This window comes from Podarcis melisellensis (genome assembly GCF_964234715.1).
Source record: "Podarcis melisellensis genome assembly, chromosome: 10".
Lineage (NCBI taxonomy): Eukaryota > Metazoa > Chordata > Lepidosauria > Squamata > Lacertidae > Podarcis > Podarcis melisellensis.
This window is the reverse complement of record NC_138542.1, coordinates 34,848,031-34,860,947: the sequence shown is the minus strand read 5'-3', so window position 1 is coordinate 34,860,947 and position 12,917 is coordinate 34,848,031. Positions and strand designations below refer to the sequence as shown.

At 38.5% G+C, this 12,917-nt stretch overlaps 1 protein-coding gene across 8 annotated transcripts in view; it reads right to left on the bottom strand.

The window, feature by feature from the left end:
* Window positions 1-12,917, bottom strand: part of NAV3 (neuron navigator 3) — a 430,775-nt gene that overhangs the window by 280,786 nt on the left and 137,072 nt on the right. The gene's annotated exons all lie outside the window — the stretch shown is intronic.

The following is a 12,917-nucleotide window of genomic DNA, read 5'->3' as shown; positions in this document are numbered from 1 at the left end:
TGCACAAGTGCATGTAATCTACAGCAGTCCTTGGACAGATTGGCTGCTTTGAGTGTCATAAAGAGGCTGTGTAAAATATACAATGGTTAGCAGCTGTGCAGCATGCGTTTCTTTGGTTTAAAGAGGCAGAAGTGTGTAGTAAAGCAACAGCAAGTACAACAACATAACTGCTAATAAAATACAACTGAAGAGATAATAATGAACTTGGAAACAAGCAAAATTGCCAGTACTGTATGGTACAATCTCTCTTGCAGTGGAAAAAGATGTCATCTTAGTAAATAATATCCACTGATAAACAAAACGGCAATCAGAACACACTTCCAAATGTTTGGAGAAACATAATCCTCTGTGAATTCCTAAGACTTTCTTCTAAGTTATCACCTCAGACATTCAGTCTACATTGGCACATTTCTATTCATAACTTTGACATATTGGCCCCAATCCCAAAAATGTAAGTCACCTTAAAGTCCCATTAAAATTAGTGGTCATAAATTAGTCACAACCAACATGTCCTATTGATTTCAGTGAGACTCAAAGAAGATTATTTTGTCTGGGATTTGGGCCAATGATACTTTGTGCCAATTAATTTATAGTTTTAATATAAAAATTACATCAAAACTCCCATCAAAATAATCAATAATGTTTAACCATATTGATGGTTTCTTCTAAATTGATTTCTTGCAGTTTATGGACAATTTAAGGGTCCTTGTGACAAAAAACAACAACCACTAGGCACTCTAGTCCATACTAAACTGCTGGGTGGCAGGTGGACTGTACACTAGCGGAATCCCAGGTCTGTCTCTCTGGCCTAGCAGCAAATACAGAGCCTTTGATCTGGATCCAAGGTAGACTAGTCTCCTAGAAAGAACAATCAAATCCCATTGGACAATGGCTATAAGCCCAGAGCTGATCCAGATCTGGATTACCGAGGTTATCCTTGCATATCTTAATATGGTATAGCAAGTCTGCTCCCTCAGCCACCTGCTTCGATGTTGGTGGCCCCTTTTCCTTAGCTAGCCTGATTGGCAGTCTCTACCATATACCCTGTTGCCCTTGTTGTTGTTGTCATCTGTGTCTCGAAAGACAATAGTGTCCACCCCCATGGATGAAGTCAAACCACTGTTAGCAGCACTGCCTGAGCAAGGTCCTCTCCCAGATATATTCTGCAAGGTAGCTGATGTTCAGGATCTGGGCTTTTCTTCTCCTACATGGGCTACCTTTCCAGTTCGATGAGCCCCATCTGCCCCTTCTTGCTCATGACTCTTACATTAAACACACCCTGGTTGCCCCAGCTCCTCCTCCACCGAGTTGCATAGGTTGCACATAGAACTGACAAGCACAAACTGACGGTAGCCAGGGGAATCACTCTCCACCCTGGTAATTCATACAACAAATATCAAAGCCTGAGTACAGACTAGATTTTAAGTGTACATCACCATAAAAATAAAACAGTAGCTAAAAATATAGTTCCAAACACTACCCTGTAACACATCCCACCAATAGCCCTATACAATCACCCAGAAAACAGCATTTAGATGCACTCACTAGTATGTGGGAAGCACTTATCTATGAAGTGATCCACATAGCTTGGGGCAGCATGTTAATGACCAGCCATGGGTCTTTAAAATCAAATTGGCCCCCATTCTCCTGGCAAAGTGCCAGTTTTGTGTGAAAGATCGTGTGATCTGTCATGCCCAAATGGTTCAGTTATAACCCAGCAGAGATGGATCAGCTCCTAGAAAAGTAGCTCCCAGGTGGCTGTGAGTACATATATTCTAAAGGGGGGACTAGTGTTTCCGAATTGGAGAGGGAGGGGTTGCACTCCCAAATCAATAATCCAGAGCAGGATATGAATTTGTATATGCATATATTAAAAAAAACACCAACCTGCTGTCATAGTAGATACATGCAGTATAAAGTTATTTTACATATTTACTGAGTTTATATGTTCCATATCCTATCAAAGGCTCCCAAGCATAGCAAATATAGAAAATAGTTCATAAAAGGTAGAGTAGGAGAAAATTAATGGCTTGATTGGGTTTTGTGAGCTGGTGTATCATTTTCTTCCCTTGGTTGCTTTTGCCAAGAAAACCTCTTAAAAACGCTGGAGAAGCACAAGCACAGCAGACCCTGAAACAGCATTTCTGCAATCTTTTTGAAAATTTAACAGCAATTGTTATGAAATATCCAATTATGCTGTTCAGCCCAGGGAAGGTAATATAAAGGGGAGAACTGCACGACACAAAATTGCATCCAGTACATAAAATGGATAAGTGTGATCATAAATAAAACTACACTGTAGTAATAAAAAATAACTTAGCATCCTGAAATGTTCTCTCATAAATACCCTAAATGAACCTAATTAAAATCAAGATATCTTTCAACTTATTTCATACAAGAAATGTGGTAAGGGTTTCGAACTGTTAGGAGGAAGTCATATTGTAGCCTTTTCTTAAGATTGGTGGTTGAAATAAGTACAAACTGCAGTCCATACTATAAGGGATCAACTTCAGCAATTTGTACATATTGAGGTTACGTGATGGGGTCTATTTGAAAGAATCTATTTAGCAGAAAATTTAACTAAACCTGCAGTAGCGAGAGCCAATTGAAAACTAATGAAAGTTTAAAACTTGGCGATTGCAAGAAACTAAATTGATTCTAGGTACAACTAAATTGCTTATAAATGGTTTTTGGAGACAACTTTATGTATAAATAACAAATGTTTATATTTAACAAAATATATGGTACGAATTATTAAATCATATTTCCCTTTTCCAATTGCAACACAGTTATGGACCATGTTTCCAGTCACATTCCAAGATAGTATTTCTCAATATTTAACTAGTTAACCTAGTAGCATTTCTATTCAAGATGGACAAATCAATATTTTCAAGTCTTGTTTCCCCTCAGCTACATTTTTGTATTGACTTCTCTCCATATATTCTGGTAATCAAAAAGTCTTTAAAATATTAATTATTATTGTCTTGAATGACCAATGATTTGTTAAACACAGATGCAATTGTCTAATGCTCTTATAAGAACATAACATTTATTTATATATGTAAATTAATCTGGATTAAAAATAATTAAGAAAAGAAGTCATATCGTGACTGATATCCCAACCTTCTGTCTCCTGTATACCCTTTAAATATTTCTTAAAAGCTCCTAGCTGTCATCTCATTCAATGATGACTGTATTTCATGTAATTTTATGGTCACTATTCTTTCTTGAATTATGAGTCTCACTGTATTTGCCACTGATAACTGCTGCAACTTATGCACATATTTTAAGTCCCTCTCTAAACCTCTGGCATCTTCACCTCCCATTAACAACATATATTCAGTTTCCTTGGCTATCTTCAACAGGAACATTGCAGATTCAACTACCTGACATAAGCTTTCTTCAAACAACTTTCACTTTTCAAATAAAGTGTGAGGGCTCTCTAGGCATCTACCAAAGATGAGCAGATTCCTTAATCAGCAACAGTTAAGCTGATCCATATGTATAATTAATTAAAAATAGAAAGGTTCTGCAAAAATACAGGAGCAGGAATTAACCTTGCAAAGTTCTACTGCAGAATTTGCTTTTAAAGTCACAGTGAAGCACCCTTGAAACACTAATAGAGGCAATAGCCAAAAATACATATTTTTTTAAGCGTGACAGTACTATAATTCAGTTCATGTTCTAAATATTTGTGCTCAGCTATTTTTTAAACCTACAAAAGCTAAACTTTGTACTCAGGTGATAACTCAAGAAAGGCTGGGCCCTATCTTTGGAACTAAACCTAGCTTTTACAATTTCTCAACCCAAAGTGGCAGCGTTACCTTCAAGGATGGCTATAACAGCACAGACAGAAGTGCTGGAGGGTGTTCAGAACATCCAAACAAGCAGCCTTTAATGTCTGCCAACTTATTTATCCTCTGTGGTGAACGGACACACTGATCATACAATATTTTATGTCAGGTTAATGTACCTAACACTTCAGGAAATGTGTTCTAGGAAAATGTTAATTGTCTTCATTCTTCCAGGGTGACCTCCTGTCCAATATGTTAAGGGATGCCAATCCTCTGTCTTCTAATTTGGGCCAAACTTCATGTGACATTAATCATGCTGCTTGCTATTTAGCCCTTTGCCCCTGGCTGTAGACGCAAGTCCAAGTCTTGGTCCCTTTATGCCTACAGATTCCAAGCAAGAGAGAAAAGCTCCTATTTAAGTAAGAGTTTCTTCCACATTCCACATTGGGAGTCCCCAGTCTGGATCAGCACCACAAGCCTCCTACACTCCACCCCCAATTAGGTTCCTGATCTAAATAAGGCTCCCAAGGTGGCAATTCCTGAAAATCACATACTACAAGTTACCCTCAGACCTGCTAGTTCAATAGGGATCACTAATCAATTTAAAACAAAATACCGTAATTTTCTGTTTATAAGACTAGGTTTTTTAACCAAAAAATTAGGTTTGAAATTGGGGCTTTTATACACGGGTAGTGCTGAGGGGTGTTTTCTTAATTTGGAGTTCCCAAAAATAGGGGGCATCTTATACATGGAAAAATACGATATATAGCTACATATAGCTACAATAAAACTGTAATATTGATATTGATTAAGGGGAGGGGAGAAATAAAGAAATACAAGTTCCACTGAATGTGAATGTTCTCCTACTTCACTTGATTCTGGGTGCCACTCAGCAAAGAATTCCATTCCCAACTACAAGGAAACCACTTGTAGATTTAATTTTAGTGATTATGATAAGGTTGGACATACGGAAAATCTAAGATACTGGTCCACAGCATCAGAACTCTAAGATTCACATCAAAATTAAGCTGGCAGTACTACTAAGGCAAAACAGATTCCTTTGAGAAATAGTCTAATAAGTGCCATGAACATGAATAGTAAAAAGTAGAACGCAACATTAGTGACCCAGTAAAGTGAAAGATAGGGCTGTGCTTACACCCCAGTGACACTGCCGGGACACACCAACTTCATAGCCAGTCATTTCACAGATACATCTAAGCTGTAGCCCAAGATATGTGGTCACTCCTTCTAATGTGTGCAACATAGAAATAGTAAATAAAATTTAAATGGGGGGAAGGAGACACAAAGTACAGTATTTTTTTTTTAAAGAAAAACAGATAGTCAACTGTTGATGGGGAATAAAAAAGGAAGTCCCCCCCAAAACAATAGATGATTTCTGAGTACTTTTTTCAAATTTCCATTGCTACTACAATTTAATATTAATTACATATTGAAACATTTCTCTAAAATGTATTCCAGCTGAAATGTTGGATGAAAAGGAACAATGTTAATTACACAGCATTTCGTGTGCAGTTGTTTCATTACATACATCAAAAGAAACTAAAAAGAGATCAATCACTCAACATTACAACAGAAATTAAAAACAACATCATGCAGGACAAAAATAAAGCACACCATCATTCATTATCATTAAGAAAATTGTTTCAAACTTTCCAGGAAATTCAGGTTACATTTATGAGCAAAAGAAGCTCCATGCTGCACACAAAGATTACTAGTCCTGTTTCCTGAAGATAAAGTTAACCATGTTGCTTCCTAATTTGTTTGTGGATACAAAGAATGAACTGTACAGTAATTTAAAAACAACAACAGTGTCACCCTTAAACCAGGGTTTCACTCACATACGGACACAGATCTAAATGATGGCTGAATATTGTTATGTACAAGATGCATTCACAATGCATTGCATTTTACAAGATTAACTGCTTTCTGCAAATGCTTAAAGCCTCCATAAAATTCAAAGAAGGCTATTACATAAATGTTAGCTTCCTGCATAGCATGTTACAAACATTAACATAAAAGGGATACAAAGTTCCAACAATTCAAGTGGCTCCCTGCATGTTAAAATCATGAAATGCCAGACATTATTGTTATTATTATATTTATTTATACGCTGCCTTTTTCCCTAATGGGACTCAGGGAATTTATTGCTCCTTATTGTGCAGAACAGGATATAGCACCCTGAAAGTTGCCTGGGTACATCAATAAATGGTACTGAGTACAGTACAACATATAGTGTCCCACTGAATGGGGGGGGGGTCATGAAAAACTTGGGACATATAGTTCTAAATCCCAATTCAAACAGGGTAATCTTTGGGAAGTCAGATGGATTTTACCACTTGATAAAGAGGAATACTAATGACTGCTACACAGGATTGTTGAGTAGCTTAACAAACTTCTCAAACAACAAAGTTAATGATCAAACAACAAGTTAATGAAAACAACTCATTAAGAAATGGTTTTTAAAAAAACAACTCTGGGATCAACTTGAATAATAATAATAATAGCATGAAGCTGCCAGAAAGGTTTCAGCCAGTTTCAAAGACTTCACTCTCCCTTCAAAAATGCAGATAAAAGGTAAAGGTAAAGGTACCCCTGCCCGTACGGGCCAGTCTTGCCAGACTCTGGGGTTGTGCGCCCATCTCACTTAAGAGGCCAGGGGCCAGCGCTGTCCGGAGACACTTCCGGGTCACGTGGCCAGCGTGACATCGCTGCTCTGGCGAGCCAGAGCCGCACACGGAAACGCCGTTTACCTTCCCGCTGGTAAGCGGTCCCTATTTATCTACTTGCACCCGGAGGTGCTTTCGAACTGCTAGGTTGGCAGGCGCTGGGACCGAGCAGCAGGAGCGCACCCCGCCGCAGGGATTCGAACCGCCGACCTTTCGATCGGCAAGTCCTAGGCGCTGAGGCTTTAACCCACAGCGCCACCTGCGGAAGTGGTCCTCAAATTCACCAATGGGGTAGAGAATTTAGGAGTTCAACCCTAATTAAGTGATGCCAAAAATAAGACTTTTCTCAACCATACCTTATCATTTCGAAGCACTGCAGCTGCTAGAGCAAATGGAGCAAATTTCATTTCCCAAGTGACACCTTGGTATGCAGCTACCATACTGCAAATCCAATTCATTTGACGGGAGCTTGCTCATAAGACTTTCCTACTGCATTGTCCCAAGATTTGATTAGGAAAGATAATTACAGCACATTTTTCATATAAGAGGAAGGAGGCAAACATTTCCATTTTAAATGAAAAGCAGAAGTAAGTACAACATTAGCTATGTTTAAGTCCCCAGCAGTAACCTCCAGAATATGACTCAAATGTGCATTTAGTTATAATATGGTTTTGATCTTTCCCTAGGCAGAATTCCTAGTCCTAAACTTTGGGACAAGGAAGTCTTGTCTTACTCAGTGAGGATGCAATCCAGAAGGGGAAAAATGGGTTCTAAATTAGGTAAACCCCAAACCAATGTCTTCTGATGGCATATCAAATATTAAGTGATGTTATTGCATATTGGCAAGATTGTTTTGATGTCTTGTTAAAAAGTGCAATTTTTTTTATCTCGAAGGAATTAGAATGTTTTAGAATTCACTTCTGTGCCACTTCTGAAGGAACATGCAACACTCATTTGATGCCAGGCATATTTCTGTTGCCACCTCTTGTCAAATGAATATGAAGAGCAAAAGCTGGTAGCCTTGAATCCAAACTAGTGGTTCAGAACTCTGCCTTCATACATGATACTGGGTTTAGGGTTTCCTCACCTCAGGATATTTGCAATTTACTGCTAGCTGGCAGACCAGAATGCAACCCAAATTCTTCACCAAACATCTAACTAGGCAGCACCTCTGGTACCACTGAGCTATGTAAACACCTTTGCTCCAATCTGTGGGAAATGGACACGAGGCAGAAAAGGCCAGGATTTCTTTCTGTCACCTTGAATGGCATGCACGACTCATAGGGCTCATGAGCATATAGAAAGTGACCAAGATTCTTTTACTTGCATAGATATAAGTACAGCAGAACTCAAGCTACTAAGACTGCCTTTACACATTAACTTTATTTCAAGTGCTGTTTTTGAAAATATTACAGTGGTACCTCGGGTTAAGAACTTAATTCGTTCTGGAGGTCCGTTCTTAACCTGAAACTGTTTTTAACCTGATGCACCACTTTAGCTAATGGGGCCTCCTCCTGCTGTTGCGCCGCTGCTGCAGTTTCTGTTCTCATCCTGAAGCAAAGTTCTTAACCTGAGGTACTATTTCTGGGTTAGCGGAGTCTGTAACCTGAAGCGTATGTAACCCGAGGTACCACTGTACTGCATTGTTAAGGTGCCTCAATTGTATCTCCTGCCAGTATTTTAGAAGGGTGGTTTTGGTTTTATATTAATAGAATTATAAAGTATATAATACTTATACCATGTTGGAGGCTTTGTATTGTCGCAGAGCCCGATGCAGTTTTTAAAATTATAACTTTATGAAAGTTTTGTGGACTTCTGATTCTATAAAAATATAAGAGACTACTTGAAAAATAATTCAACAGAAGTTGTTCTACCAATGTTCTACTATACAAATAAATTTGGCAAAAGCTGCACAAATAGCGAGACAAAGGTTGTCCTTGGAATATCAAGGGGAAACCTTTTATTTGTGAGAGCCCTTTATTGACTAAATGCAATTTAAACCACCACTATTATTTTTCAACCAAAAGAGATAGTTATCCGAAAGACACATAGCTTCTTTCTTACACTGTGATTTGGATCCTGATAAGGCTCTTTGTGTTACTGTGTTCTTCATGAAACTCTAAGGATTGTAAGGATTGTATTCTGCCCACCATCAACACAGTGGAGAAACTAAAAGAAAAAGGCAACTACCTTAAGTCATTAAGCTAATTTTAAATATCACATTGAGAAGTACAATCAATAAATTTTCATTGGCAATGGAATACAAAAGTTTTTGTTACTCTAGCCAGAATACACATTGCGGAGATTTCATGTTATTAACTAAATACAAGTGACTATATGACTTTTGAATTCTAGAATTAGAGAATGTCTGATAAGGATCTCATTATCAGGTTTTACAGGACAGTGGGAATTTGCCAAAGGCTGCAGCCTTGTGGATGCTTACAAAAGAGTTTCATGCATCTCAGAGATCTTGCATCACTTAAAAATTCTAGTACCATTAGGGTTCTAATTTGAGAGAGGCCACACATTCTACAGTGTTTCTAGACTTTATGTGTGTAGAACAATAGTACACATATCCCATCTACTGGGTGAACAACGGCTCTAATATAGATTAATTGTCTACATGGAGTCAGAGAGAGGGCTGTAGTATGTTTTGAATTTATTAAAGATTGATAATGTCAGACACAGAGCACACACAAGGCAGAAATAAAGATTCACGTTGTTATGAACTTTAGGACTGCATTAGTACATTAACCTTGGGAAAGTATTTTAGCCACATATTTAGCTCACTGTTTTCCTTTGCATTTACTCTATGTGAACTCCAATTTTCTCTTTGTATCCCATGGCCTATGCCTTTACGCCACCACATCAAGCCTCTCTGCCTCTCATCGCTCAGTTATCTGTGCAGACTTACAGTAGCTCACAGGAGATTAGCAGCTTCATTTTAATGAAGAGAGAATCGAATCATGAAACAGGAAGCAAAACTGAACACTACCATAAGATTTAAAGAAGCATTACATCACACAACCCTCTCTTTTTTCTCTGCACCCCATACCACTCTCACCTTTGTCTGTACAAGTAGAGATCCCTGTGTCCCATCTGTCACCCCAACTTACTTGTCTTTCTGAGGCACCATTTTTTCTCTATGCCTTGCCCTTTTCCTATTTGCCTTCAGGGTGGGCCATGTGTTATACTTTACAGAACCCAGCCCTCTCCTTTGAAGGACTGTGCCCTCTGTTTGAGAGCTGTCCAGTGCAAGTCTGGTTGAAAGAAAAGAAACAGTAAAAAGTGACAAGAGGAGCCTTCTTGCCCATCAATACTTAGCAGCACTCAGCCATCAGACTGCTCAAGCACACCAGTCAACTGGTGTTTTCCCCACTTTGGTGAGATTGTATTTCTTTTTGAATAACAAAACACCTTTTGATTTATGATGTTGTGTTATGGGGTTTCCATGTTCACCAAAGCTCCAAAATGCCGAGAAATTGGATCTGTTAAGGCATGGGTAGGCAAACTAATGCCTGGGGGCCAGATACGGCCCAATCGCCTTCTAAATCTCGCCCGCGGACAGTCCGGGAATAAGTGTGTTTTTACATGAGTAGAATGGGTGCTTTTATTTAAAATGTGTGCTTTTATTTAAAATGCATCTCTGAGTTATTTGTGGGGCATAGGAATTTGTTCCTTTTTTTTCTCTTCAAAATATAGTCCGGCCCCCCACAAGGTCTGAGGGACAGAGGACCAGCCCCCTGCTGAAAAAGTTTGCTGACGTCTGTGTTACTTAGATAAAATGTGATGGGTCTGTGGTCAGCTCCAAATGCATCACTCTCTTTTTGCTGGATGGCTCTTGGTAGTAGGTTAGCTACTACACTGGGATAACCATTTGGAGTCTATGCTATCACTACATGTGATAAGTACCCAGCCATATCAATATTGCCTAAATAATAATCTTATTCATAGACATAGCACATTTTAAATTCAGCAGCGTTCTTGAAATCTACACTGAAACAGAGTGGAATGTTTGGTAAACAGAGCTGGCCAGGTAGGTAAATGAGAATTTGTAACATTACAAATTTTACCAGTTATCACTACAATAATACAAGCTGTTTTTAACACAAGTTGATTTGCCATAAATTTAAAATGTTCTAAAATAAATAAATAATTCCAAAGTTATGTGAACTGTTGATCTGGTCGGACCTGCACATTCACTGAGCATAACCTGGCTATGATCCCCACTTGCAGGAACTAATGGGTAAGCAGTTTGAGAAATCTGCAACATACATTCAGCAGTGTCTCTGGCTTTGCTGTTTTAACAGAGCAGCCACTAAGTATTATTAAGTACACATATTTATGCACTATATATCACCAACAACAATACAGACATGTGATATAATACCTGTGTGCGTGTGTCTCACATGAGACCACTATAAGAAAGAGTTTATGGTGTTTAATTATTTAATTCTCACACCTGTGTGGGAATTTTCACAGAACAGCTTTATTTTTAATCCCTTGATGAAAATATGACCTGCATTTATGAAGAATAATTGAGCTAAATATCACCCATGAATCCTTTGCTATCTCCAAATGACGCTGATCTAGAGGGATTTGAGCTCTTTTAGCTATTTAGGAAGGACTGTACAATATATTTTGATGAATAATTAAGATAGCTCCAGACAACAAAAGGGTCAAACTAGGTTTCTAAACTTCTCAAAGGACCATTTTTTAAATTAATTTTATCTCCAACTAATTGGAATATTCATTCCGTGTATCAAAACAATTTTCTATCTGCTATAGTGGAAAGTTTTAAAAGCATAAATTAATTTTCAAGCGAAAGAATATAACCATGCCTTCCCTGGCTTTAATTAGCATAGTGCCAAAAATGTCTCCCACATTTCCCCACCAACCAATACTCAACAATTATTTTGAAAAGAAATTACATCTGGATGTTATTAAAGGGCAAGGGAAATTTCATTGAAATTCTCGTGGATGAGGTGTGGGGTTTTTTATTATGCTGACCTTATTTCTGAGGTGACTGAGTGGTGTTTGTGAATGCCCTTTCTTGCATCCTACAAATGATCTCCCCAGTGGTCAGCACTCATATTTTGGTTAAGGTCCCAAGAAAGACAGGAGGCAACTCTTCTCCTGGAGCTTTTTTGGGAAGGGAGGGGCAGCCAGGGACGCTGCAGAGTGCTGGATAAATATATACTGGAAAATAAACACACCCGCACCCACACACACTATCCACAGCTACTCTGCAATGATAAGGTAAGTTTAAAAGCTCTGTATATGGCCATATGATTAATTGAGTATGCTACTGTCATGTATTCTGTGAAATCACAATGTATATCACAACACCCATGTTCCTTTCTTGTTATTTTCAATATGTCATAGCTCCCCTCTAAACATTGCTTTTTTATATACGGTAATAGCAGGGTGGGATACAAATACTCTTAATTAACTGAATAAAAATAACCACCCACCCACCAAAATTTTAAATAAATTCTGAAGTGCTCTCAGAATAAGGCATAAAAATGAAAGCTTTCTTCACAAGAGAATATTTATTTTCAAGAAAACGGTAGAGAAATTTCAACACAGCTCTGTGGAGTAATTAGGGCACAACCTCATCATAATGGCTTGCAGTGGTTTCCTGCGCAAGCTCACCTCCTGGAAAAGAACAAGGTGGCCAGGCCACTATGTTCTGCCAATGGCAAACAAGCTTCCATGTCAAGTGACCTTGCCTGGTTCTCATCATTACTGAAAATCAGACCTCACACCAGGAAAAAACCAAAAGCAGGGAGCTCTAGTTAACGTGATCTCCAGGAGTCCAGGCATTCCTCAGGATGTCCCCAAGGCACAGAGATCTAGCAAAGAGAACACCTACATTTCTGAAGAAATGAACACACAGAGCACTTAAAGCAGCACTATAGGCAGAAAGTTCTCTAGAAACTTCAGAATATGACTAATGGATCATCATTGATGTTGGTGCAATATTCATGCTACCCTGCTCTGTCAATGCCTACTCTTTTGCATTGATTTCCTAAGTGTGGAATTAGATACGTTTTTCGTTATTGCTGAACAGCTTCCAGTGTCCAGTCCTAGATTTTGCTGTATATTCTCTACCCTGGGTGAGCTTTACCTTTCACATGCCTAGGTCCAGCAACTTCTAGATGGAGCAAGCCAAATGTTTTTAGGTGGTCTTTATGTTTTATTTTTTGTTTAATTGCATTCTTATGCTGCTTTGTTGTTTGCCACCTGGGCTCCTTTGGAATGGTAGGACAGAAATTAAAATCATCATCATCTTTGTCTGCAACTACTATTCATCGGCCCCCTCCTTGAGTGCTTTTGCCTAGCTGGAATGTGCCTTTAATTGTTATAAAGCTTCTTGCCTGTTTGTATGAGGGACAGAAAGATGGGAAGGTGCATGTGTAGAAACTCCTGATTT